Raw genomic sequence first — 6,209 nt, forward strand, 5'->3', positions numbered from 1 at the left:
AGAGAGGACAAACACATCAGCAGAGTCCTACAGCTGGCTAACCTTTTCAGTGACTTTCATCCATCTGATTTCGACAAATTTACTTCGTTGTCTTCTCTCAGCAGCTGCTGTGAGGCGGTCTTCACATTTACGTTTCTGTTTCCCTTTCGTTTGATCTCGTACAACACTCAGCGCTGCTTTACAGCCCTGATTATAATTTCGTAGACAACGCATCCGCCATGTTTGTTGTCCTCGCCGCTGCTCTTCCAGCCCCAGGAAGCTCCCATAGCCGCAATGGTCCATGGAAAAGGGAGGGCATCCGAACCACGTGATCTCCAGGAGCCATTCACAGCACTCCTCGGATCCCAGCGCGAGAGTGCAGTGCGCATGCGCAGACCGTCTCCGTCTCCCAACCTTCTTCCCATTCTTTCATAGGGTTTGTCTTCTGCTCTGGCTTCGCCAATTTCACGCGTTGTCTGTGTGATTGCTAGTAGCGCCGTAATGTGTTGATCAACGTTGAGGAACGAAAAGCAATTAAGGTTTATGACTCAAATTTATTTTCCTTCTTAAATTGCATAAAAAAAATTACACTACATGCACATGTCTTGCCACGCGCTTCACCGGAGTATTACGCGTCTGAACAATAAAGAACAGTTTAAAGAAATCAGTCCACATATCGAATAGGTATAAGAGGTAAAATTTCCGACGACGGCCACGGGAACACTGAGGTGTTTCGTTGCAACAAGCACACTTTGAGCTGTTGTTTGCAACCCAACTCCGGCACAACAGGCAATCCAGTGTGAAGAGTCGCCGCGCAACAGTCTCCTATTGAGCTCAGTCTGCCAAGTCATCTAGTTGAGGGCGTTGTGCACAGACAATCCATGCTGATTTCCTGTTTGAACATGAAAGCGTACGTGTCACAAGCGTTCGTAAGTCACAGCAAATGAATAACTGCCACGTGAGAAACAATTAGAGTACAACCAGAGCACGTAATCTGATTAGCGGCATTCAAGCTCTACAAATTACGGCGCCGCACAGTAAAACCCCCCGAACAATAGTGAGTAACTTTATAATGGGCTTCACACGATAGACCTGCATTCTTTCCTCGAGCAGTAAGCATCGAACTTGTCTTACCGTTCACCGACAGGAAATCGGTAGAAGGAATGCAGAGTTCTACACGAAGGATTTCCTGCGATGTCCTTCTCGTTTCCATTCTGCTGTGGTCAGCTGAAGCTGTAGTTCGCCACAATCTAAATTTAAGGCGCAGATATAGTCCGACGTAACTGTGCTGTGCGTCCGCGCGCAGCACAGTTGCGTTACGCCAGGGAAAATCACACCTTTTATAGTTCAGCCACTAGCGCGGCAGGCGGAATTCAACGCGCTAGAACGTCGCCCGCTCAGAATACAGCATCTCCTATTTTTCACCGGCCGCGCTCGAGCAGTCAGACCAGAATGCACCGCGCTTTATCAAAATGGCGGACTACAGTTCGGGCACGGAAGTGACAGTTGAGCGGCTTGGGCCATCAGATATTGTGGTAGAGCGTCTACTGGAGGGTGTACGACAACATCCATGTGTGTTTGACACGAAGAGGATGGACTATAGGGATTCACGAATAAAGAGAAACGCCTGGGAAATAATAAGACAACAATGTGGCCTCGCCACAGGTAAGTTGTTCGGACCACCGGAGTGGCGTTTGTCTCTCGCGGCACTATTAATCACATCTTGTCCTGTCTTTTGTCTTTCCCTCTGTTTAGTTGAAGAATGTCATAAGCTGTGGAAGCGCCTAAGAGATCGGTACTCCAGAGAGATCAAGGCAAAGGAGGTGATGAAACGAAGTGGAAATGCGTTTGTTTCCAGGCGTGCCTGGGAATTTTTCGAGGCTATGGCCTTTTATAAAGATTGTGGACGTCCGAGAAAGTATGTAGTTTCGTCTGTTGAGGTGCTGAGTGCAGGTATGTTCCGTATAGCGTTCCGTGACGAGTTTCCAATGACGCTTCTGTCGACTACGTTCACGCGTCTAGTTTGCATTTTGCTGCTGCCACTTTCTGGGTACAAATCGTTTGCAAACATGACCAGACCACTACTTCCAAGTGATATTTTTGTTTCCTTGAATGCACACCAGCCATTACGTATAAACAATGCTTGCTACACAGGACACAGACAAGAGTATCGTCGTGATTCATTGACATTGCAGCTACGTGACAAATTGTTTGTTTTTCTGGAGGACAACATGCAATCTGGATGGCTCATCTACACTCGAAGAGAATCCTGGAAACGACGATTCCAGCGCCACTGCAGAAAGCATTTTCGAGTCTACGGTGTCGAGATCATAAACATCATCCTGCACAACGTCTACCCAGGGGTATTCCCTTATACCAACCGTCACGATGGCAACGGACAGAGGAGAACAGACACCGGTCCAGTCAGGTCAGCTGCCAGAAAACAGAGTGAACAAGCGAAAAAAATCAGACACTTTTGAACAAGACCTGCTGAAACACCTAGACAAAAGGATGTCGGAGAATGAGGCATTCGCTCTATCTGTAGGGATGACCTTGGACAGGCTGTCGAAGCCAACAGCGGCAGAATGCAAAGCAAAAATGATGTTGCTACTTTCGGAGTATGACCTATAGTGTTCTTGTTAAATGAATTATTTTTGACTACCTGTTTTTGTAGAAATGACAACAAGGCTTGTAGTTTTTTTATAACCCTGAAGCAGTTAGTCTTGTGTTTATTATTTTCTTGTGTAGGATTATACAGGTGTTTTTTATTCGTTACAGAATTTTGCTTAAAAGGAGCAAAATAGATGCCGTTTTAGCAGGTGGGTTATACGGCCAGGGAAATATCCTGTAGGACAGTGTTTGCATCTACTGTACTACTAATTAACTAAAATTCATTAACTTCATAATTAGATGTTTTTTTTGGGGGGGAGAGGGGGAAATTCGAGATGGCAGGATTGGATCCAATCATTATTCAAAGCCACCGTCCTTTAAACAACCCAGGAAGCAACGTAAAATGTTAAATTTCGCTATGCAAATTAGCCGAAACTACAACTATTCGCTTTTCGAGCGCAACAACCACGCACCCTTCACCTTATCTGGGTAGGAGAGCGATCTCAGATTTGCATCTACTCTAACCAGCTCCATTGCTCCAAGGCATGTGCCCTCTCCCCGTGATTGCCTGTAGCTGTTTCTGTGCTTGAATACTGCTCAGTTCTGGTTTCGGCTAATTTGCATAGAGAAATTTGGCAATTTATATCTCGAAGTATGGTTGCTTCTCAGGCTGTTTAATAAAGACAATGGGTTTCAATAATGACTGGCTGTAATTCTGCTATACCACATTTCCCAGAAAAAATCTTACTAATATCAGTTAATTAATGAATTTTAGCTAATTAGTCATCCAGCACATGCATGCGCTGTCCTACAGGATGTCTGTCTGGCCTTATAAACCACCTGCTGAAACGCCATCTATTTTGCGCGACTAGTTTTTCTTGAAATAAAATTTTGTAATGAATATTTTAAAAAAACGGCATATCTAGTCTCTTTTCTAATTCAGCCAACGTTTTATTTTTGTAAAACCCTTCTGATATGCAAGAACAAAGGAGTCAGTGTCTACACAAGCACCAAGCAATAACAGAAGAGCCAATGAACCAAATGTTATGCACTTCCTGAACAAAGTGTTTTGTCTTGATGTACCTGAACTTGATATACTTGATATACCTGAATTATTTTTGACTACTACTATTTGTACAAATGACTACAAATGTACTATTTGTGTTATTTTCTTGTGTAGAATTATATACCTAGTCAGTATATCTAGTCTCGTTTCTAGTCTAGCCTACAGCATTTAATTTTTGTAAACCCTTCTGATATGCAAGAAAAAAGCATTCAGTGTCTACGCAAGTGCCAAGCAATAACGAAAGTACCAGCAAACTAAATGTGATATGCAGTTTTTGTCTGCTTCATAATAATGCATCCCACAGTTAGACTACTTGTTGCCTTCTTGCTGACACGCAAGCCGTAAAACAAAACGCTGTAGATTATCGGAAAAAATATAAGTGCCTAGTAGTTTATTTCAGAAAACTGACAAACAAAGAAGGTGTACAGATGCCTGTACTAACACAAACTTTGAGCATACAACACAGCATTGTTTGAGGTTCAGTGTGTAAGGTAATAAAATAGTTCTGACAAAAAGTCGTTTTATCTATCACAGTTCTGTATCACATGTTTTGTGCAGAGTACCAAGGAAGCACAGACCACTTTTCAACTTCAGGAGACATGAAATAACCAGCAATTTCATCTCTGATTGCCATGGCCACTGAAGTTGGGCGGTTTGCTCCAGACGAACCCTCACATCCTACTTGTGTTACTGTTTGTCTCCAAAGGCCTTCTTGCACATTCTCCCCACACACAGTATCAGCATAGCCTTCTGGACAGTGTGCAGCGTCCAACATCAAGAAATTGTGTAGGCAGACGCCTGCCTTCACCATGTCAGTAAGGAAGTCCGGCGTTCCGGTGACAGTAGACAGAAATGAGCGCCACCTTGACACCAACATCCCAAATGCGTTCTGAATGCACCGTCTTGCTCTCGACAACCGGTAGTTGAATACTTTTTTTGTTTCGCTTAGGTTCCTCCCAGGGTATGGCCGCATTAAGTACGGTCGCAAGGGGAATGCTGCGTCACCTACCATACAAACAGGCCACCGACAGGCTGATGAAGGTAGTCCAAGCGTTCCATGTTCAAAGTGTTCCTTGATACCACTTTCATTGAAACACGCACCATCTATTACTCGCCCTTGAGCCCCAACATCAACTAGGATAAAGCGGTATTCTGCATCAGCCACTGCAAGCAGTACAATAGAATAGAACCCTTTGTAATTAAAGAAGTCAGAGCCGCTTTTGTCCGGACACCGAATAGCAAAATGTTTGCGATCTACAACAACAACAACTTTATTTTCTGTCTTGGAGAGTGGGGAGTTTCATCGCAACAGGCGATACTCTACCCCAGTGCTTGGTGGAATGGGGGGAATAAAATAACGGGCCCCTTTACAATGACGATCGAAGTCCGATGGTGTCCAGAAATGTCAGAAGAGCTTTGAGCGCATACTATCTATACTTCCAATGACATTCGGAAAGTTCCACCTAGAGCTGTACACTTGCCGGATTTTCTCCCACTCAGCTGTTGTTGGTGGTTTTAACACGAGTGGTGAGAGGCTGTCCCATATTGCCGCAAGGGTCTCGCTCAATATGTTGGACACGGTTGAAACGTGCATACAGTAATTGATGGCGGTGTCCTGCATGGAACTGCCGGTTGCCAGGAATCTGTAAAAGTTAATGAGTATGAAAACCGCTAAAAACGTTGTCCATACAACACCAGGGCTGGCACGAGAAAGAACGAAACGCAAATTAACGAACAAGCACAGAACCAGTCTGAATTGTCTCCTTATTTCATGTAAGTTCATCATTGTTGGGTTATTTCACAGTTATGTGTTCTTGTGCGTATTTCGAGTGTTGAATTAGAGAAGACGGGCCATAGCTCCTGGTGTAACATGAATTCGAAAAGATTTAATCGCAAGGATGACGAGAACATGAATGAAATACGATATCAGTTTCCAGAAGTCGCCTGAATCCAAGCCATTTAACTCAAAACGGCTTCTCGGGTGAATATCGTTAAGGGCTTTCCTCAATGTGACTGCTAGTCTTTCCGCAGGAGATATGGGTCTTCTATGATTCGGAGGATGCAACAGCCTGTAGTACACCAGGCCCAACAAACGGTCGAATGATGCCTTGGTCATCCTGCATAAATAACACACACTGGCTGCGTTAAAGAAGATTGTTCTTGGCACCTACCATGTGCCCAGGAATCGGCAATTACCAATAATGCACAGGAAAACGACTCCCCAGCAGGGAAGGGAGGGTCTTTACATGCGTTCAAACAGGAGCAGCTAGCAAATCCTTTAAAGCAGTAAATAAGGGTAACCACAGGCAGGGACTTATTCATATTAATATGCATAACAACATATTAGGGTTGTTTATGAGCGCCTGATCAAAAATAAATTCTTATTATTGTTATAATTATTATTAGTAGTAGTATTATTGTTATTGTTGTTATTATTATGAAAGCATGCTTTCAATTATTACCTGAAATACTTGAAATGGTATTCTGGATCCACTTGCCGCAGCTCCTGTACGAGGTTGTGGTACTGCCCAATGTAAGGCCGCTTGTCGAATAT

The 6,209-nt window shown here is 43.8% G+C and overlaps 1 long non-coding RNA gene across 1 annotated transcript; it reads right to left on the reverse strand.

The window, feature by feature from the left end:
- Positions 1 to 513: 513 nt before the first annotated feature.
- LOC135371093 (uncharacterized) lies at positions 514 to 1,233 on the reverse strand. Its single transcript, XR_010415508.1, has 2 exons — positions 1,114 to 1,233; positions 514 to 871 (listed from the first exon to the last, which is right to left on the reverse strand). It is a non-coding gene; the product is annotated as an uncharacterized LOC135371093 (long non-coding RNA).
- Positions 1,234 to 6,209: the final 4,976 nt, after the last annotated feature.

This window comes from Ornithodoros turicata, chromosome 10, assembly GCF_037126465.1.
Source record: "Ornithodoros turicata isolate Travis chromosome 10, ASM3712646v1, whole genome shotgun sequence".
Taxonomy (NCBI): domain Eukaryota; kingdom Metazoa; phylum Arthropoda; class Arachnida; order Ixodida; family Argasidae; genus Ornithodoros; species Ornithodoros turicata.